Below are 23,807 nucleotides of genomic sequence, written 5' to 3' on the forward strand. Positions count from 1 at the left end.
TTCAGAAGTGTGAAATTGTTCACTTTGGTCATAAGAATAGAAATACAGAATATTTTTAAAAGGTGTGGAACTTGGAAGTGTCGATGTTAAAATAGACTTTAGTGTACTTGTTTCATGAAAACATAACGTCAACATGCAGATGCAGCGAGCAATTAGAAAGCAAATGACATGCTGGTCTTTATTGCAAGGGGATTGGTGTACATCATTAACGAAGTATTGTTACAGTTGTATAGGGTTTTGTTGGGACCACATCTGGAGTACTGTGTGCAGTTTTGATCTCCACATTTAAGAAAGGATATCCTTGCATTTGAGGTGGTAAAGTGAAGGTTCACGAGATTGGTTCCTGGATTAAGAGGCAATCCCATGATGAGAGGCTGTATAAATTGGGTCTGCATTCGCAGTAGTTCAGAAGAATAAGAGGTGACCTTATTGAAACCTCTAAGATTCAAAAGGGGCTGGATAGGTCAGGCATTGAGAGATTATTTACACTGGTCTAGGAATATAAAACACGGGGGGATGGGGGTGTGGGGGGAGGTGGGGGTAGGGAACACCATTTCAGAATAAGGGGGCTATCATCTAGGACGGAGATAAGGAGAAATTACTTGACTCAAAGGGTTGTGAATCTTTAGAATTCACTACCCCAGAGGGTTGTGGATGCTCCAACGTTGAATATATTTAAGGCTGGGATAGGGACACCTCCGACCTCTCAACGAATCAAGGCATACGGGGAGTGAAAAGTGAAATTGAATCCTAAGATCATCCATGACAGTATTGAATGGTGGAGCAGGCTGGATGGGCCATATGTTCTACTGCTGCTCCTATGTCTTGTGTTCTTGTGTTCCTATTTGGTCGGAACATAACCTGTGTTCACCTATACACGTCATTCTTCAACTGGTAATATCGTCAAACTCAGAGAACGTCAGAGGGTAATCATACCCTCATAATTTACACTTACTTTCTGCCATATGTTCGGCAATAGCCAAATGAGATTTTGATTTTCTATGTTAAGCAAAAAAAAGCCTAGATTCCAACCTTCAACTTTAGGCAAATATCCTCTGCTGCCACATTTAACTATGGAACGCTTGGTGTGGAAGAATGATGCTGGAGTCTATGTTTAATCAGTTTCTCATTAATTGTACAGAGTAAGAGGATAACAAACACTGTGATCCTCACACAATTCCTTCACCTGTTTTAGTAAGTACCTGCTAAGAGGTGCTCAAGTCCGACTCCAATGAACACCCTCCAGTTCATAACTTAGCAAATGACGCTGATATCATTATTCTTTAACAACATATCAATGCCTGTAATAATATTTTGCAAGTTTATTTAATATCCTCTCAATCGCCTTTTTTCCAAGGAGAAAGCCACCAGTTTTCCAACCTAACCTTGCAACTAAATTTCCATAATCTCTGGAATTATTCTGGTAAATCTCCTCTGCAACCTCCAAAGGACCCTCACATCCTTCGCAATGTCTGACAACCAGATCTGAACACAATACTATACTTGGGGTCGAACCAGTGCTTTATAAACGTTCAGGATAGCTTCCCTGCATTTTTTATTTTCGAGATACAGCACTGAAACAGGCCCTTCGCCCCATCGAGTCTGTGCCGATCAACAACCACCCATTTATGCTTACCCTGCAGTAATCCCATATGCCCTATCACCTACCTACACTAGGGGCCATTGATAATGGCCAATTTGCCAATCAACCTGCAAGTCTTAGGCTGTGGGAGGAAACTGGAGCACCCACCAAAAACCCACACAGTCACAGGAAGAACTTACAAACTCCGTGCAGGCAGTACCAAGAATGGAACGCACGTCCCTAGAACTGGAAGGCTGCAGTGCTAATCACTCCGCCACTGTGCCACCCAGCACTCAATGATTCTGTTTCTAAAGGCACAGTGGCTCAGTGGTTAGCACCGCAGCCTTACAGATGCAGCGACCCGGGTTCAATTCTGGGTACTGCCTGTGTGGAGTTTGCAAGTTCTCCCTGTGACTGCGTGGGTTTCCTCCAGGTGCTCCGCTTTCCTCCCACAGCCAAAAGACTTGCAGGTTGATAGGTAAATTGGCCATTATAAATTGTCCCTAGTACAGGTAGGTGGTAGGGGAATATAGGGACAGGTAAGGATGTGGTAGGGATATGGGATAAGCGTAGGATTAGTATAAATGGGTGGTTAATGGTCGGCACAGACTCACTCGGTGGGCCGAAGGGCATACTTCAGTGCTGTATCTCTAAATCTAAAGCACAATATCAAATATGCTGAGGTAAACATTCTCTCAATATGTCCTGCAACATTCAAAATTCATATGCACATACAGTTCCCTGTGTTCTTGCACACTGTGTGGAACTGTGTGATTAACTATATATTGTCTCAAAGAACAAAGAACAGTACAACACAGGAACAGGCCATTCGGACCTCCAAGCCTGCGCCGATCTTCATGCCTGCCTAATCTAAAACCTTCTGCACTTCCGGGGTCCACATCCCTCTGTTCCCTTCCTATACATGTATTTGTCAAGATGACTCTTAAACGTCGCTATCATATCTGCTTCCACCACCTCACCCGGCAGCACGTTCCAGGCACTCACCACCCTCTGTGTTAATAACTTGCCTCGCACATCCCTTCTAAACTTTGCCCCTCGCACCTTAAAGCTATGTCCCCTAGTATCTGACTCTTCCACCCTGGGAAAAAGCTTCTGAATATCCACTCTGTCCATGCCGCTCAGAAATTTGTGAACCTCTATCATGTCGCCCCTCCACATCCGTCGTTCCAGTGAAAACAATCCAAGTTTTTCCAACCGCTCCTCATAGCTAATGCCCTCCAGACCAGGCAACTTCCTAGTAAACCTCTTCTGTACCCTCTTAAAAGCCTCCACGTCCTTCTGGTAGTGTGGCGACCAGAATTGCACGCAATATTCTAAGTGTGGCCTACCTAAGGATCTATACAGCTGCAACATGACTTGCCAATTTTTAAATTCTATGACCCGACCGATGAAGGCAAGCATGCCATATGCCTTCATGACTGCCTTATCCACCTGCGTTGCCACTTTCAGTGACCTGTGGACCTGTACGCCCAGATCTCTCTGCCTGTCAATGCTCCTCAGGGTTCTGCCATTTACTGTATACCTCCCACCTGCATTAGACCTTCCAAAATGCATTACCTCACATTTGCCCGGATTGAACTCCATCTGCCATTTCTCTGCCCAAGTCTCCAACCGATCTGTATCTTGCTGTATCCTTTGACAATCCTCATCATTATCCGCAACTCCACCAACCTTTGTGTTATCCGCAAACTTACTAACCAGACCAGCTACATTTTCCTCCAAATCATTTATATATACTACAAACAGCATAGGTCCCAGCACTGATTCATGTGGAACCCCATTTGTCACATCCCTCCATTCAAAAAAACACCTTTCCACTGATACCCTCTGTCTTCTATGACAGAGCCAGTTCTGTATCCATCTTGCTAACTCTCCTCTGATCCCGTGTGATTTCACCTTTTGTACCAGTCGACCGTGAGGGACCTTGTCAAAGGCTTTACTGAAGTCCATAGAGATAACATTCACTGCCCTTCCTTCATCAATCATCTTCGTCACTTCCTCAAAAGATCCAATCAAATTAGTGAGACACCACCTCCCCTTCACAAAACCATGCTGTCTGTCGCAAATAAGTCCATTTGTTTCCAAATGGGAGTAAGTCCTGTCCCGAAGAATCCTCTCAAATTGTTTCCCTACCAGTGACGTTTGACTCAGCGGCCTATAATTTCCTAGATTATCCTTGCTACCCTTCTTAAACAAAGTAACAACATTGGCTATTCTCCAGTGCTCTGGGACCTCACCTGTAGCCGATGAGGATACAAAGATTTCTGTCAAGGCCCCAGCAATTTCTTCCCTTGCCTCCATCAGTATTCTAGGGTAGATATCATCAGGCCCAGGAGACTTATCTACCTTAATGCTTTGCAAGACACCCAACACCTCCTCCTTTTTTTAAATGAGATGACTGAGACTATCTGCATTCCCTTCCCTAGGCTCATCATCCACTAAGTCCTTCTCTTTGGTGAATACTGATGCAAAGTACTCACTTTGAACCTTGCTTATTTCCTCTGACTCCACACATTGATTCCCATCTCTGTCCTTGAGTAAGCCAACCCTGTCGCAACCCTTTCCCTGGTTACCCTCTTGCTCTCCCGCTATTCCTTCTGCAATAATGCATCGCTTCACAATTGTCGCGACTGAATTCCATTTGCCACCTCTCTTCCCATTCTGCTCGTCCAGATTTGTCCAACATACAGCCCGTAGGCCAGGATCCAGCCTGCCAAAGGTTTTAATCTGGTTGCGGATGCGAACTGTACCCGGGGCCATTCCTCATCCTCCCCAAGAGATGAGAAATTATGAGAAAAAGGTGAGGTAAAGCATTTTGGAAGATCTAATACAAGTGGGAATTATTCAGTAAATGGCAGAACCCTTAGGAATATTGACAGGCAGAGAGATCTGGGTGCAGAGGTCCACAGATCCCTGAAAGTGACAAGGCAGGTGGATAAGATAGTCAAAAAGGCGTACAGCGTGCTTGCCTTCATCGGTCGGGACAAAGAGTATAAAAATTGGCAAGTCATGCAGCAGCTGTATCGAACCTTCGTTCGGCCACACTTAGAATATTGCATACAATTCTGTTCGCCACATTTCCAGAAGGACTTGAAATCTTTGGAGTGGGTACAGAAGAGATTTACTGGGATGTTGCCTGGTCTGGAGGGCATTGGCTATGAGGAGAGGTTGGATAAACTCAGATTGTTTTCACTGGAACGACGGAGGTGGAGGGGCGACATGATAGAGGTTTACAAAGTTGTGAGTGGCATGGACAGAGTGGATAGTCAGAAGCTTTTTCCCAGGGTGGAAGAGTCATTTACTAGGGGACTTAGGTTTAAGGTGCGAGGGGCAAAGTTTAGAGGGGATGTGCGAGGCACGTTTTTTTACACAGAGGGTGCTGAGTGCCTGGAATTTGCTGCCGGGTGAGGTGGTGGAAGCAAGTACGACAGCGATGTTTCAGAGGCATCTTGACAAATACATGAATAGGATGGGAATAGAGGGATATGGACCCCGGATGTGCAGAAAGTTTTAGTTTAGACAGGCATCATGATTGGCGCAGGCTTGGAGGGCCGAATGGCCTGTTCCTGTGCTGTACTGTTCTTTGTTCTTTGAACTGTTATTTTTACTCCCAACCTGATGTATAATTTCCCTGATAAATTGCCTTGTTAGTGACGATTGGCATTATTTGCTTCCTTGATTTTTCAATAGACCTATTTCCAGTAACTGCTTTGAAATAATTGAAATCCGTGATGTCTTTCATCGGTGAGTGAATCTCTCTGTCAGTCCAACATTTAAATTTCTATACAATAGCAAAGTGATGTGCACGCTGAAAATCTGAAATAAAACCAGTAAATGCTGGAAATACCCAGCAGCTCTGGCAATATCTGTGGAGTGAGAAACAGATTCAATGTTTCAGGTCAATGACCCTTCATCAGAACTGGTGGAGAATAGAGATGACAGACAGGGAAAGGAGGAAGGGAGGATTATGATCAACATTGAGTTCAGCAATTTCAGTATCATTCATTTGTCATTGCTCCTAGCCTGATGTATAATTTCTCTGTTTATTTCCCTTCCTCACAGTTAACTTGCTGACAATTAGCATCCTGTCTCAGGGAAAATGTGGTCTCTCCAAATGTGTCACTCGCTACTTGGTGGCCATGGCAGCGACGGATCTGCTGCTTGTTGTACTTGACCTGATATTGAGGCACATTCCAATTGTTTATCGGGAACAGTTTCAGTTCCTGGAGTCCATTCCCGTGTGTAATATCCACGCCGTCCTGCTTTACACAGCCACAGACTGTTCTGTTTGGTTCACCGTTATGTTCACCTTTGATCGATTTGTGGCCATTTGTTGCCAGAAGCTGAAAAGTAAATATTGCAGCTAGAAAACGGCGGCTGTGGTTCTGGGAACAGTGACTGTTCTGAGCTTGTTAAAGAACATCACCTGGTATTTCATGTTAACAGATAGGTATTGGCTGATGAACTACCCCTGGTTTTGTTCGATAAGAAGAGGTGTTCTGTACTCTCAGGTCTGGACCGCAATCGAGTTCATTCATAACATTCTAACCCCGGGTATCCCATTTGTTGTGATTCTGCTGCTCAATGCTTTAACCGTCAAACACATTTTGGTGAGCAGCAGAGGACGTAGGAGACTCCGAGCTCACAACAGTGGGGAGAGTCGCAGAGATGCAGAGATGGAGAGCCGTCGGAAATCTATCATTTTACTGTTTGTTATCTCGGGTAATTTCATACTGCTTTGGGTACTCTTAATGGTTTATTCAAATTGGAGCCGAATATTGTTGTTGCACTATGAGTCTGTTGATCTCCCTGATTTTCTGCTGGATTTGGGCTTCATGCTGCAGCTCCTGAGTTGCTGCAGAAACACCGCAATTTACGCTGTGTCCCAGACACAGTTCAGAGAGCAGTTGAAAAATGTGCTGAAATATCCCTTTATTCCAATTGTGAAGTTGATTCAAACGTGAGAGGAACTGAATAACTGACTATATGCAGCAGAGAGTGAGCGTGGCCAATCGCTATAGAGACAGATCTGGGACTGTCAATATCGTGTCAGAGGTGGGGCGGGGTCTGCTGGTCCGGTGAAAAAGCGGGAGGCCTATTACTATCGTGATGGAGAGTGTGGCAGGTGGGGAGGGGGGCTGTTTCCCATGGTGAGTGGATGGTGAGGCCGGGGACTTTTCGTCGCACTGACAGGGAATGGTGGTGGGCATTTTCCGTCTGGTGATGGGTACGTGGGGGCGGGACCTGTTCCCATTTTGGGATACCTTTTAAGTCTTTGTAATGCTTCATAATATGCATAACGCTTGATAACTCCTTTTATTCCTTTTTAACCAACATTTTAGATTAGAATTGATTAGAACATTACAGCGCAGTACAGGTCCTTCGGCCCTCGATGTTGCGCCGACCTGTGAAACCATCTGACCTACACTATTCCATTTTCATCCATATGTCTATCCAATGACCACTTAAATGCCCTTAAAGTTGGCGAGTCTACTACTGGTGCAGGCAGGGCGTTCCACGCCCTTACTACTCTCTGAGTAAAGAAACTACCTCTAACATCTGTCCTATATCTATCACCCCTCAACTTAAAGCGATGTCCCCTCGTGTTTGCCATCACCATCCGAGGAAAAATAATCTCACTATCCACCCTATCGAACCCTCTGATTATCTTATATGTCGCTATTAAGTCACCTCTCCTCCTCCTTCTCTCCAACGAAAACAACCTCAAGTCCCTCAGCCTTTTTCGTAAGACCTTTCCTCCATACCAGGCAACATCCTAGTAAATGTCCTCTGCACCCTTTCCAAAGCTTCCACATCCTTCCTATAATTTGCTGACCAGAACTGCACGCAATACTCCAGGTGCGGCCTCACCAGAGTTTTGTACAGCTGCAGCATGACCTCGTGGCTCCGAAACTCGATCCCCCTACTAATAAAAGCTAACACACCATTTGCCTTCTTAACAGCCCTATTGACCTGGGTAACAACTTTCCGAGATTTAGGCACCAGGACACCAAAATCACTCTGTTCATCTACACTACCAAGAATCTTCCCATTAGCCCAGTACTCTGCATTCCTGTTACTCCTTCCAAAGTGAATCACCTCACACTTTTCCGCATTATATTCCATTAGCCATCTCTCAGCCCAGCTCTGCAGCCGATCTATGTCCCTCTGTACCCTACAACATCCTACGGCACTATCCACAACTCCATCGACATACGTGTCATCCGCAAATTTACTAACCCACCCTTCTACACCCTCTTCCAGGTCATTTATAAAAATGACAAACAGCAGTGGCCCCAAAACAGATCCTTGCGGTACACCACTAGTAACTAAACTCCAGGATGAACATTTGCCATCAACCACCACCCTCTGTCTTCTTTCAGCTAGCCAATTTCTGATCCAAAGCTCTAAATCACCTTCAACCCCATACTTCCGTATTTTCTGCAACATCCTACCGTGGGGAACCTTATCAACCGCCTTACTGAAATCCATATACACCACATCCACTGCTTTACCCTCATCCACCTGTTTGGTCACCTTCTGGAAAAACTCAATAAGGTTTGTGAGGCACGACCTACCCTTCACAAAACCGTGCTGACTATCGCTAATGAACTTATTCTTTTCAAGATGATTATAAATACTGTCTCTTATGACCTTTTCCAACATTTTACCCACACCCGAAGTAAGGCTCACAGGTCTAAAATTACCAGGGCTGTCTCTAGTCCCCTTCTTGAACAAGGGGACAACATTTGCTATACTCCAGTCTTCCGGCACTATTCCTGTCGACAATGACGGCATAAAGATTAAGGACAAAGGCTCTGCAATCTCCTCTCTGGCTTCCCAGTGAATCCTGGGATAAATCCCATCTGGCCCAGGGGACTTATCTATTTTCACACTTTCCATAATTGCTAACACCTCCTCGTTGTGAACCTCAATCCCATCTCGCCTCATAGTCTGAATCTCAGTATTCTCCTCGACAACATTTTCTTTCTCTACTGTAAATACTGACAAAACTATTCATTTAACTCTTCCCCTATCTCCTCTGATTCCACACACAACTTCCCACTACTGTCCTTGATTGGCCCTAATCTAAAGCTAGTCAATCTTTTATTCCTGATATACTTATAGAAAGCCTTAGGGTTTTCCTTGATCCTATCGGACAGTGACTTCTCGTGTCCTCTCCTTGCTCTTCTTAGCTCTCCCTTTAGATCCTTCCTGGCTAGCTTGTAACTCTCAAGCGCCCTAACTGAGCCTTCACGTCTCATCCTAACATAAGCCTTCTTCTTCCTCTTGACAAGCGCTTCAACTTCTTTAGTAAACCACGGCTCCCTCGCTCGACTACTTCCTCCCTGCCTGACAGGTACATACTTATCAAGCACACGCAGTAGCTGCTCCTTGAATAAGCTCCACATTTCGATATAACGCTTCATTATCCTTATAAACAGTTGTAAATGTTTATGATCCTTCATAAATGTTGTAATCCTTTATAATCATTTATAGTCTCATAAAACGTTATGCTCCTTTAAAAACGTTCCTGAATCGTTATCACCCTTGTTACCTTTTAGAATCCTACATCACCTTTGAATAATCCTCTATACAGCTTGAAAACCCTTAATAAAGCTTTAACCTCTGTCTAATCCTTCACAATCATTTATGATTTTTTCAGAATCCTTTAAAACTCTTCTTTAAAACTTTATAAAAATGATAGCATTTACAATTTACAATCCTAAATGAAATGTTCTCGTCCTTTATCACTTCTTATAATAATTTAGAATCCGATATACTCGTCATAACCTTGTGTAACACTTCGCAATTCTATATAAACCATTATAACTCTCGATATAGAGGAAGGGACCAGACACTGGATTATCTTACGCACAGCTCTGGGCTCCAGATATTGGCTGCATAGGAGGAAGGAGGGAGGCTGGATAAGGTGTGTGTACAGCTCTGGGCTTCAGAAACGAGATAGAGGAAGGAAGGACGTCTGGATAAGGAGTCCAACTCAAGGACTTGAGCACACAGCTGTAGAGGCAGTAGGAGTGGTGCAGTGGTCAGCACTGGAGCCTCCCAACTCCAGCGACCGTGGTTCAGTTCTGGGTACTGCATGTGCGGAGTTTGTAAGTTCTCCCTGTGACCGTGTGGGCTTCTGCCCTCCTACAGCCAAAGAATTGTAGGTAAATTGGCTATTGTAAATTGTCCCTTGTGCAGGAAAGAGAGTATGGAATTAATGTACGATTAGTGTAAATGGATGGTTGTTGGTTGGCACGGACTCCGTAGTCCGAAGGGCCTGTTTTAGTGCTGTATCTCTCCATGAAGTTACTCGAATCCATTATTACGGCATGAAGGCCGTGCAGTGAACGAGGAACATTACTGAGGGTGTGCTGCGCTACTGGGGAAACATTTTTGAGGGAGCGCTGCGCTCTCAGAGAGACATAATTGAGGGAGTGCTGCACTACGGGAGGGAATTACTGAGGGAGCACTTATATGTTATATTGTTATATACTGGGGAGACATTTTTGAGGGAGCACTGCAATGTCGGAGGGACTTAACTGAGGGAGTGCTGCGACATTACTGAGGGATTTCTGCACTGTCAGAGGGACATTACTGAATGCTAAAATCGTTACAGTGCAGAAGGAAGCGGGTTGGCCCATAGTGTCTGCAATGGTTCTCTGGAAGAGAAATTCCCTTAGTTCCAGTCCGCTGCCTTCTCCCCATAACGCTGCACATTCTTCCTTTTCATTTAACTGTCTAATTCCCTTTTGAATTTTTCACTTAAACGTGCCTCCACCACGTTCTCAGGCAGCACATTAACAACACGCTGCGTGAAAAAGTTTTTTCGCATGTCACTTTTTCTTCGCTTACTAAATACTTTAAATCTGTGCCCCCTTGTTCTCGATGTTTTCACGAGTGGGAACAGTTTCTCCCTATCTCCTCTGACCAGACCCCTCATGATTTTGAATACCTCTATTAAACCACCTCTCAGCCTTCGCTTCTCCAAGGAAAACAGTCAAAACTTCTCCATTCTATGTTATAACTGAAATTCCTCATCATAGGAAACATTCCCGTGAATCTTTCCTGCACACTCTCCAATGCCCCCACATTTTTCCTAAAGTTTGGCGACCAAAACTGAACGTCATACTCCAGCTGTGCTTGAAATATTGTCTTATACAAGTTCAAAATTACAGTATTACTCTTGTACTCTGTGCCCCTATGAATAAAGCCTAGAATATTGTATGCTTTATTAACTACTCTCTCAACCTGCATTGTCACCTTCAATGAGTCAAGGACTGCTGCATGATCATAAAGACTTTACTGAGGTAGCACTGCACAGCTGAAAGAGCCTTTATTTCAGATGCGACGTTAAACCGGGCCCCCACCCCACCTTTACCCACTGAGGTGGTGATGAAAGATCCCATGATACTATTTTAAAGAAGAGCGGGGCAGTTAGTCATGCTCTCCTGGCCAATAGCTGTTCCTCAATAAATATCACAGTAAAAGATAATCTGGGGTGCTGGAGATGGGTATATAAATCTGCATCATTGCACCGACAGGGAAATGATTTTAGAGAGCCAATAATGTTTTCAGGAATATTTTCATATTGACCAGCAAGCACCTTTACTGAAATGTGATGAAAGGCAGAGGAACATAGAAAAGTAGGAGCACGAGTAGGCCATTCATCACATGTCGCCTGATTCAGCATTCGATGCTATCATGACTGATCATCCACTTCAATGCCTTTTTCCTAATGCTCTTTATTTCATTGGTATTTAGAAATCAGTGAATCTCCATTTTAAACATACTCAATTACTGAGCTTCCACAGCCCTCTGGGGTAGAGAATGCCAAAGCTTCACAACCCTCTGAGTGAAGACATTTTTCTCGTATCTTTCCTAAGAGGCTTCCCCCTTATCTGGGAATTGTGTCCACTGGTTCTAGACTCCCCAACCAGCAGAAACAGCTTGGTTGCATCGACCCTGTCTATCCCTTTAAGCTTTGTGTCGGTTTCAATATGGTCACCTCTCATTCTTCAAAGCTCTAGAGAATACAGGCCCAATATCAGCAATCACTCTTCATCGGACAGTCCCACCATCCCGGGAACAAGTCTGATGAACCTTCGTTAAACACCCTTTAAAACACCCAGATCCCTTTGGACATCGACAATGTCTAACCTATTACCAAATAAGGAATACGCTGCATCGATATTCCTCCTCCCAACCTCGATAACCTGACGTTTTTTTTCCACATTATACTCCATCTGCCATGTTCTTTCCCACTCACTAATTCTGTCCAATTCTGCCCTGCATCTTCTCACAACACACATTCCCACCTTGTTTTGAGTCATCTGCGAAATTGGAAGTATTAAATTTGATCCCCACATCCATATCTTTGATCTATCTTGTCAATAGCTGGCGGGCCAGCACTGATACCTGTGGTACCCCACGAATCACAGCCTACCAACGCGAAAATTACCCCTGTATTCCTACTCCCTGTTTTTTGCCACTGTGCAACAATCTGAAGCCTCTCATTGTGCATCCACTCTCTGTGTTTATGAACATTTCATTGCAATTCACTGTGAAACACTGTGAAGCCTCTCATGGTCTATCAGCTTTCTATGTTTATAAACACTTCACTGTAATGCACTGTGGAACACTGTAAAGGCTCTCATGGTGTTTCAGCTACCGGTGTTTGTTATAAAGGCAGTGCAATGTATTTGGGAACGCTGTGAAGTTCTCCATGATGTATCAGCTCTCTGCGCTAGTAAACACATCTGTGTAATACACTGTGGAACACTGTGAAGTCTCTCATGGTACCAAGCTCTCTGCGTTTGTAAACTCTTCACTGTGATGCACTGTGAAGCCTCAGATCGTGTTTCAGCTCTCTGTGTCTGTAAACACTTCAATATAATGCACTGTGCAACACTGTGAAGCCTCTCATGGAGTCTCAGTTCTCTGTATTTATAAACACATCAGTGTAATGTACTGAGGAACACAGTGAAGCCTTCCATGGTGTATCAGATTTCTCTGTCTGTAAAAAATTCAGTGCAATGCACTGTGGAACTCTACGATGCCTGTAATGGTGCATCAGCTCTCTGAGATTAGAAATCTCTCTGTGTAATGCACTTTAGAACACTGTGGATCCTTCCTTGGTCCATGAGCTCTCTGTGTTTGTAAACATTTCAGTGTAATGCACTGTGGAACACTGTGAATCTTCTCAAGGTGTCTCAGCTCTCTGTCTTTATAAACACTTCTGATGCACCAGAGAACACCGTGAAGCTTCCCATAGTGTATCAGCTCCCAATGCTTGTGCACACTTCCGTTAAATGCGCTGTAGATCACGATGAATCCTCCCATGGTCCATGAGCTATTTGTGTTTGTATACACTTCAGTGTAATGCACTGTCGAACCGTATGAAGCTTCTCCTAGTGTATCAGCTCTCTGAGTTTGTAAAAACTTTAGTGCAATGTACGTCGGAACACTGTGAAGCCTCCCATGGTGTATCAGCCCTCTGTATTTATAAATACTTAAGTGTAATGCACTGTACAACCATGTGAAGCCTCTCCTGGTGTATCATCACTCTGTGTTTGCAAGCACGTCAGTAACATGCACTGTGGAACACTGTGAAGCCTCCCATGCTGTATCAGCACTCTGTGTTTGTAAACACTTCCATGTAATGCACTATGGAACATTGAATCCTATCAGACTCTACCAGCTCTCTGTGTTAGTAAACAGTTCGGTGTAATACACTGTGGAACACTATGAATCTTCTCACAGTGTATCAGCTCTCTGTGCTTATAACACTTCTGTCCAATGTACTATGGAACACTGTGAAGACTTCCATAGTGCATCAGCTCCCTATACTTGTACACACTTCCGTTAAATGCGCTATAGATCACTGGGAATCCTCCCATGGTCCATGAAATATTTGTATTTGTATACACTTCAATGCAATGCATTGTGGAATGCGATGAAGACTCTCCTCGTGTCTCAGCTCTCTGAGTTTGTAAACACCTCAATGTAATGCACTGTGGAACAATGTGAAGCCTCTACTGGCGCATCAGCTCTCTGATTTTTATAAACACTTAAGTGTAACGCACTGTGGAACATTCTGAATCCTCCCGTGGTCCCAGAGCTCTCTGTATTTGTTAGCACTTCACTGTAATGCTCTATGGAACCCTCTGAAGCCTCACATGGTATCTCAGCTCCCTGTGTTTGAAAATCCTTCTGTGAAATGTACGGTGGAACACTGTGAAGCCTCTCCTGGTGTATCAGCTCCCTGTGTTGGAAAACCCTTATCTGTAATACACTGTGGAACACTGTGAAGCCTCTCCTGGTGTATCAGCTCCCTGTGTTAGAAAACCCTTATCTGTAATACACTGTGGAACACTATGAAGCCTCTCATGGTGTATCAGCTCCCTGTGTTAGAAAACCCTTCTCTGTAAGACACCGTGAAACACACTGAAGCCTCTCATGGTGTATCAGCGATCTGTGTTTGTAAACAGTTTAGTGTAATACACTGTGGAACACTATGAAGCCTCTCATGGTGTATCAGCGATCTGTGTTTGTGAAGACTTGAGTGAAATGCACTGCGGGAAAGTGTGAATCCGCCCCTGGTTGGTTAAGTCTCTGGGGTGGGAATTGAATTGCTGCAGTCCGAGAGGACACTCACGTCCCTCCAACCCTCCTCACCACCCGGAGCCTCACTCCAATTGTCCCTACCACACCTCCCCTCACTTCAGCACACCCACTACCCTTCCTGTCACACCAACACCCCAAACTACCCCGCCCTCACTCCAACGCTGCCTACTACCCCTCCCCTCACTCAACACACCCCACCGCCCTTACGCTCACTCCAACCCTCCCCACCACCCCTCCCCTCACTCCAACACTCCCGTCCACCCATCGCCTTACTCCAAACCTCCCCAACGCCCCTTCCTTAAATCTAACCCTCCTCACCACCCCTCCCCTCCCAACAACACTGCCACCCTGCAGTATACTCACTCCAACACTCCCCACTGCCACTCCCCTCAAACCAACCCATTTCAACCCCACCCCTCAGTTCAACCTCACCTCTGCTTCCTCACCCCAAATCTCCCCACCGCCCCTCCCCTCAATCCCAGCAACCCTCCCCTCCCTCCAACCCTCCCGAAAGCACCTGGCCTCACTCCAACATGCTCAACAACCCCTCCCCCACTGCAACTCACCCTACCGCCCCTCCGCTCATTCTAACATTTCCAACCACACCTCCCATCACCCCAACACTCCCTTCCACCCCTCTGCTAACTCCCAGCCACCCCACCACCCGTTACCTCAATGCAATGCTCCCCGCTGCCCCTGCCCATTATTTCACCCTTCCTTACCAGCCCGCCACTCACCCAACACTCCCCACTGACCCTCCCCTCACTCGATCACTCCCCACCGCATCTCCCCTCACTCCAGACCACCCTTTGCTTCTCCCCTCACTCCAACACTTGGCACAGCCCCTCCCCTCATTCCAAGTCTCTAAAACACCAGTACCATCACTCCAAACATCCACACCACCCCTCCAGTCACTCCAAATCTCCCCACCGACCCTTAACTAACCACAACCCGCCAATCTCAACTCTCCTTATGACAACCTTTCCTACTGCACTTCCCCTCACTCCAACCCTCCCGACCGCCCCTCAATCGCTTCCCTCACTGCAACCCTCTGCACCGCACCTCCCCTCACTCAAAGCCTCCCCATCATAGCTCCTCTCACTCCAACATTGCCCAACATCATACACGTCACTTCAAAACTCCCCACCGCACCACTCCACACCTCAAAAATTCCCACCACCACTACACTCACTCCAACCCTCCCTGCCACCCCACCCCTCACTCCCTTCCTCCGTCACATTCTCCCCTCACTCCATCGCTTCACTCACTGAAACCCTCCCCACCATACCTCCCCTCACCCCAACATTGCCCAACATCAATCACCTCTCTTCAAAACTCCCCACCGCACCACTCCACACGTCAAAACTTCCCACCACCCCTCCCCTCACTCTCACCCTCCTTACCACCACTGTCCTCACTCCAACAGTCCCAACCGCCTCTCCCCTAATTTCAACCCTCCCCAGCAACACTTCAAGCATGCAACCCTCTACACTATACCTCTCCTCACCCTTACCCTCCTCACCGCTACTGCCCTTACTCCATCCCTCCCCACCGCTCCACGCCTCACTCCGACCCTCCCATGGCCTCTCACCTGAGTCAAACGCTCCCTACCGCTTTCCCCTCACTCCAATCCTCCTCACCTCCCCTCCACCCAGACCAAAATTCTCCATAGCCTGTCACATCATTCCAATGCCCCCAGCGCACTCCTCACTCCAACCCTCCCCACCGCCCGTCCCTTACTCCAATGCCCGAACCGCCCCTCCCCTCACTCCAACGCTCACTACCACACCTTTCCTCACTCCATACCTCCCCACCACCCGTCCATCACTTGAACCCTACACACCGCATCTCCCCACATCCCAACGCACCCCACTGCCCCTCCTCACAACCCCTCACTCCAAAACTCCCCAGCACCCCTCCGCTCAGTCCAACCCTCCCCACCGTTGGTCACCTCACTCCACCCTCTTCACCTCCGCTCAGCTCACTCCAACTTTCCTCACCACCCCTCCCCTCACTCCAACTCTTCCTGCCACCCCTCCCCTCACTACAACCCACCCCCCAGCCTCTCTCCTCACTCAAACCCTCCCTACCATCACTCCCGTCTCTTCAACACTCCCTCTGGCCCATCCCAACACACCAGCACACCCCACCACCTCCCCTCACTCCAATCCTCACCAGCGCCCCTCTCCTCACTGCAACACTCCGCTTCTCCCCTCCCCTCACTGTAACCCACCCATTACCCCTCTTCTTACTCCAGTGTTCCCCACCACACCTCCTCTCACTCCAACCTACCCACAGCCACTAGCCTCACTTCAATCTAACCCACAGCCACTCTCCTCAAATCCAACAATCTATACAACCCCTCCCCTAAGTCCAACCCTCTCGACCACACCTCCCCTCACGCAATTCCTCCTGACCGATCCTGCTCTCCCTCCACAACTCCCTGTAATACCTCCCCTTACTCCAATCTCCCCACTGCCCGTCCCCTCACCCCAACCAACCTCTCAGCTTCTCCACACTCTCCAAACCTCCCTACCACCCCACCCTTACTCCAAGCCACCCATTACCCCTCCTCTCACTGCAACGCTCTCCATCAACCCTCCCCTCACTCCCTACATCCCCACCACCCCTCCCCTAATTCGAACATCCTCTCTGCCCCTCCCCACACTCCAACCCTCCCCACGACAAGTCTCCTCACGCCAACACTCTCCACTGCCCCTCTCATGACTCCAACACTTCCACCGCCCCTTCCCTCACTCAGACCCTCCCCACAACATCTCCCACACTCTACTCTCTCCACCACCCCTCCCCACACTCTAACATTCCTCACATTCCCTCCCCTAACATTAAAACTCGACGCTGCCCCTCCCCTCACTCCATCCCTTGTCACCCCTTCCCTTCACTCCAACCCTCTCCACCACACATCCCCTCACTCCAAACCTCCCCACCGTCCCTTCCTTCATTCCAACACAATTCTCACCGCACCTCACCTCAATCCAGCACTCCTCACGACCCCTCCCTTCACTCCAACCCTCCTCACCTTCCCACAACTCACTCTAACAATCCTCAACACCCCTTCACACACTCCAGCACTGCTCACCTGCCGTCGCCTCTCTCCAACCCTCTCCACCACGCCTCCCCTCACTTCATCCCTCCCCAGCGACCCTCCCTCATCCAAACACTCCCTGCAGCCCCTCCCCTCACTCCAACAAGCCGAAGGCTCCTCCTTTCACTCCAACCATCTCCAGCGCCTCTCCCCTTACTTCAACCCTCTGCACAGCTCCTCCCCGACTCCATCCCTCCTCACCTCCCCTTCACACAATCTAACTCTCCTCACCTTCCCTAACTTCCCTCCAAAACCCCCACCGCACCTCCCCCCACCCCAATCCTCTCCACCACCGCTCCTCACACTCCAACACACTTTAGCAGCACTCTCTGCACACCAACCCACCCCTCACTCCAACTCTCCCTACCGTTCCACTGCTCAGTCCAACCCTCCTCACCAACACTCCCCTCACTGCAACCCTCTCTATCGTCCCATCCATCACTCCAACACTCTCCACCGCACGTCTGCTCACTCCAACCCTCCCCATCAAACCTTCCGTCATTCCAACACCCTCCACCTCCCCTCCCTCGCACCAACACTCCCCACGATCCCAACATCTCACTCCAAACCTCCCCAGACCCTTCCTACCACTCCAACCCTTCTCACATCCCCTTCACACACTCTCACCCTCCTCACCTTTCCACACTTCACTCCATCACCCACACCACAGCTCCCTTCAACCCTACCGCATCGACCAGCCCTCCCCGCACTCCAACCCTCCACTCACTCCTACCCTCCCCACCGTTCAGTCCAACCCTCCTCACCAACACTAGCCTCACTGCAAACCTCTCTGCCGACCCTCTCCTCACTCCAACCCTCCTCATCTCCCCTTCACACGCTCTAACCCTCCTCACCTTCCCTCACTTCACTCCAACAACCCCAGCGCACTTTCTCTCACCTCAAGCCTCTCCATCACCCTTCGCCACACTCCAACCCTTTTTAGCACCCCTCCCCTCAGTCCAACACTCCCCATCACCCCTCCTGTCACTCCAACGCTCTCCACCTCCCCTCCCTCGCTCCAACTCTCCCCACGACCCCATCCTCACTCCAACACTCCTCACCTCCCCTCCCCTCACTCCAACCCTCTTTACCGTCCATCTCCTCACTCCAACCCTCTCCACCACCACTCCCCTTATTCCAAGCCTCCCTTTTCCTGGTGTGCCACTTGGTCTCCGTACCATGACAGCTGCGAATAACACTGGTCTGGTTTTAATTTACCGTTTCCTGGTCTGTGAGTGTGACTCCGTAACTCTCCAGCTGAGATTAGCACTGGCATGGTCTGAATTGGCCCTTTCCTGGTTTGTGAGTGGCACTCAGTACGACTCTAAATGGAAGTAACAATGGCCTGGTTTGAATTGGCCCCTTCCTGCTGCGTGAGTCGAACTCAGAACCACTCTGAATGGGATTAACGCAGGCCTGGTTTGAATTTTCTCTTCACTGGCGCGTGAGTGGGACTCAGTACCACTCAAACTGAGATTAAAATGGCCTGCTTTGTATTAGCCATTTCCTGGTGTGTGGTGGGACTCAGTACCACTCTAGCTGGGATTAACATAAGCATGGATGACTCAATACGACTCCAGATCGGATGAGCAGTGGCCTGGTTTGAATTGGCCCTTTCCCGCTGTGTGAGTGGGACTCAGTCCCACTGCAGATGGGGTAACAGAGGCCACTTTTTGTTGTGTGGGTCTATGGGGCTTAGCACCACTCCAGATGGGGTTTACACAGGCTTGGTATTAATTGGTCCTTTTCTGGAACGTGGGTGGGACTCAATTAACACTCCAGATGGGTTTAAGTTAGGTCTCATTTGTATTAGCGATTTCCTGTTGTGTGAGTGTGTCTCAGTACCACTCCAGCTGGAGTTAACACAGGCCTTGTTTATATTGGCCATTACCTGTTCTGTGAGTGGAACTCAGTACCACTGCAGATGGAGTTAATGGAGGTCTGGTGTGAATTGGCCATTTCCTCCTGTTTTGGTAGGATTCAGGATCACTCCATCTGGGATTAACACAGGCCAAGTTTGAATTGGCTCTTTCCTGGAGTGTGACTTGGTCTCCGTACCACTCCCACAGGATTACTACAGGCCTGGTTTGAATTGGGCTTTTCCGACTTTGTCATGGGCACTCAGTCCTACTGCAGAAGGGATTAACACAGACCTGGTGTGATTTGGCTATTTCCTTGTGTTTGAGTGGGGCTCAATACTACTCCAGCTGGGATTAATACAGCCCTGGTTTGAATTGGTCTTTCTTGGAATGTGAGTGGGACTCAGTACTTTTCCATCTGGGATTCAACAGTCCTGGCTTCAATTGGCCATTTACCAGCGCTTGAGTGTTACTCAGTACCATTCCAGCTGGGATTAACACAGGTCTGCTTTTAATTGGCATTTTGCTGGTTTGTGAGTGGGACTCAATACCAATGCAAATGGTCTTCACACAAGTCTGGTTTGAATAGGTCCTTTCCTGGTGTTTGCATGGACTCAGTACCATTCCAGCTGGGATTAACACAGGCTTGGTTTGAATTGGCCCTTTCCTGGTAATTGAGTGGGTCTCAGTACCACTCTAGCTGTCATTAACACATGGCTAGATTGAACTAGCCCTTTCCGGATGTGAGTAGAACTCAGTTCCAGTCGGCCTGGGATTATCAAAGGACTGGCTTGAATTGGTCTTTTCCTGCTGTTTGGGTGGGATGCAGTACTATTCCAGTTGGGATTAAAGAGGTCTGGCTTGAACTGGCTCTTTCCTGGTGTGAGTGGAACTCAGTACCACTCCGGCTGGGATTAATACTGGTCTGGTTTGACTGACCCTTTTCTGGTGTGTGAGTGGGACTCTGTGTCACTCCAGATGGTATTAACACAGGCCTGGTTTGAATTGGAACTTTCCTGGGGTGCAGGTTATACTTGGTGCCTCTCCACCTGGGATAAACAGTGGCCTGTTTTATATTAGTTATTCCCTGTTGTCTTGGTGGGACTCTGCAGTGCGACCATTTTATGTGATGTTTAACATTGCCATTTTAAATGATGTGCACTCTACCCTTTTACGTGATATGCATGCCACTATTTTAAGTGACATGCAGTGCAACCATTTATAGTGACATGCATTGTATGCATTTAATGTGATATGCCCTGCGAACATGTTTCAGTGACATGCACAGTGGGCATTTTAAGTGATATGCTATGTGACCATGTTAGGCAACATACACTGCGATCACTTTGATTGATATCTTCTACGGCCATTTTAATGGTATGCAGTGCTGCCATTTTAAGTGACTTGCAAAGCAAACTTTTTTAATGATCTGCTGTGTGACCTTTTTAAGTGACATGCCTTGTGGCCACTTTAAGTGATATGCAGTACGACCATTTAAAGTGTTATGCAGTGCAGCCATTCTAAGTGACCTGCACTGCGACCATTTGAAGTGATCTGCAGTGCGATCATTTTAAGTGACATACTCTATGACCATTTTCAGTGATACGTACTGCAGCCTTTTTAAATGACATTCCGTGTGGCTATTTGAAGTGACCTGCACTGTGGCCATTTGAAGTGCGATGCACTGCTGCCATTTTAAACGAGATGTACTGAAAATATTTTAAGTGGCATGCAATGTGGCCATTTTCAGTGACATGTGCTGTCACCATTTAAAGTGTCACACACTGTGGCCATTTTATATGATATGCACTGTGGCCATTTTATATGCTAATAACTTAGGCCATTTTAATGACATGTTATCCGGGCATTTTGAATTATATGCACTGTGGCCTGTTTGAAATGCGAACAATCCACGGCGATCATTTTCACTATCCATGCAAGTAAATGTGTGACATGTAGCCGGTTATAACTGAGTATAAAGGCTCATAAAGTATTATTTTGGGCCTCCTTATCTCGAGAGTCAATGGATACGCGCCTGCTGTCAGTGGTTTGTGAAGCAGAGCCTGGAGTTGCTATAAAGGCCAATTCTAGAGTGACAGGCTCTTCCACAGGTGCTGCAGAGAAATTTGTTTGTCGGGGCTGTTACACAGTTGGCTCTCCCCTTCCACCTCTGTCTTTTTTCCTGCCAACTACTAAGTCTCTTCGACTCGCCACAACTTAGCCCTGTCTTTATGGCTGCCCACCAGCTCTGGCGAACGCTGGCAACTGACTCCCATGACTAGTGATCAATGTCACAGGATTTCATGTCGCGTTTGCAAACGTCTTTATAGCGGAGACATGGACGGCCGGTGGGTCTGATAACAGTGGCGAGCTCGCTGTACAATGTATCTTTGGGGATCCTGCCATCTTCCATGCCGCTCACATGGCCAAGCCATGACAAGCGCCGTTGACTCAGTAGTGTTGGGGATGTTAGCCGCTTCGAGGACTTCTGTGTTGGAGATACAGTGCTGCCACCTGATGCCAAGTATTCTCCAGAGGCGGTGAAGATGGAATGAATTGAGACGTCGCTCTTGTCTGACATACGTTGTCCAGGCCTCGCTGCCATAGAGCAAGGTACTGAGAACACAGGCCTGATAAACACGGACTTCTGTGTTCCGTGTCAGTGCGTCATTTTCCCACACTCTCTTGGCCAGTCTGGACATAGCAGTGGAAGCCTTACCCATGCACTTGTTGATTTCTGCATCTAGAGACAGGTTACTGTCCTTAAAGAGCCCTTTCCTATCCTGAGTGGTGTGAAACAGGGCTGTGTTCTCGCACCCACACTTTTGGGGATTTTCTTCTCCCTGCTGCTTTCACATGCGTTCAAGTCCTCTGAAGAAGGAATTTTCCTCCACACAAGATCAGGGGTCAGGTTGTTCAACCTTGCCCGTCAAAGTGCGAAGTCCAAAGTACGGAAAGTCGTCATCAGGGAACTCCTCTTTACTGACGATGCTGCTTTAACATCTCACACTGAAGAGTGCCTGCAGAGAATCATCGACAGGTTTGCGGCTGCCTGCAATGAATTTGGCCTAACCAACAGCCTCAAGAACACGAACATCATGGGGCAGGACGTCAGAAATGCTCCATCCATCAATATTGGCGACCACGCTCTGGAAGTGGTTCAAGAGTTCACCTACCTAGGCTCAACTCATAAAGTATAATAAATGATATACGATCATAAAGGAGAAGAACGATTTATAAAGTATTGTGAAGAATTATATGCAGTTCACAAAGGTTATAAAAAGGCTGTAAAGGTGTATAAATGATTATAAACAGTTATAAGGAATTATAAAGAATTCTTTGTATTATAAAGGGATTATAAAGTTTCTAAATCATCATGAAGAATTCAGACTGCAGCTTCCTGTTACCATGGAAACAGGCCACGCCCCACTCCCCGTCAGCATGGGAAGCAGGCCGAGCCCCAACTGCCTGTTTCAATTAGCAAGAGGCCCTTCCTCCAATCCCCATCACCCTGGTAAACAGGCCCCTCCCCCACTCACCATCCCCCCGGGAAACAGGCCAGGATCCCACTCCCTGCACTCCACTGCATATAAAATGGATGGAGTTCCACCTGTACATATAAAATGGAGGGGATCCCACAGGCACCTCACCCATTTATACAACACTTTTTAAACATTTTTATACCGGAGGCAAGGCCGAGTATAATATAAACAGAGGCAAGGTCATATACAGTCTTAGCTAGTGCATTGGGGTGAGGGAGACAGAGAGAGAGAGAGCTAGACGGAGAGTAGGAGAGAGACATAAGGTTTCGGTGGGATAGTAGGCTGTAAGGAGGACACAAGTAGACTACAAAAGGAGATGGACAGAGACAGAGACAGATGGATAGGGATAAGCAGCACAAAGAGAGACAGGGGGGAGAGAAACAGAGGGATAGAGAGTTAGAGGAGGAGAGAGATCGATGGAGAGGGAGAGAGAGATAGAGAGAGAGAAGGACAGAGAGACAGAGGGAGAGAGAGAGATAGAGGGAGAAAGAAATAGAGGGAGAAAGAGAGAGATATAGGGAGAGAGAAATAGAGGGAGAGAAACAGAGGGAGAGAGAGATATCGAGAGAGAGGGAGCGGGAGATAGAAACAAAGAGAGAAAGAGAAGGTTTGAAAGAGAGACAAACAGAGTCATGGACCGAGGGAGAGAAAGAGTGACAGGGAGAGAAGAGAAAGAGAGAGATGGAGAGACAGAGAGAGAGAGAGAGACAGAGAGAGAGGGAGCGACAGCGAGATAGATGGGAAGGCAGTGACAGAGAGAAGGGGTGAGAGACAGAGAGAGCGCGAAAGAGAGAGACACTGTGTGAGGAAGAGAGAGAGCCAGAGTGAGGGAGACAGAGAGCGGGTGAAGGAGGGAGAGAGAAAGAGAGAGAGAGAGAGACAGGGTGAGGGAGAGAGAGCGAGAGAGAGAGAGAAACAGGGTGAGCAAGAGAGATAGATAGAGAGAGAGACAGGGTGAGGGCGAGAGAGAGAACGAATTTGTGAGGTGAGAGTGAAAGATACAGGGTGATGGAGATAGAGAGGGAGAGACAGTGTGCTGGGAAAGAGAGAGAGATAGTGAAAGG

Source organism: Heterodontus francisci, unplaced genomic scaffold, assembly GCF_036365525.1.
Source record: "Heterodontus francisci isolate sHetFra1 unplaced genomic scaffold, sHetFra1.hap1 HAP1_SCAFFOLD_52, whole genome shotgun sequence".
Classification (NCBI taxonomy): domain Eukaryota; kingdom Metazoa; phylum Chordata; class Chondrichthyes; order Heterodontiformes; family Heterodontidae; genus Heterodontus; species Heterodontus francisci.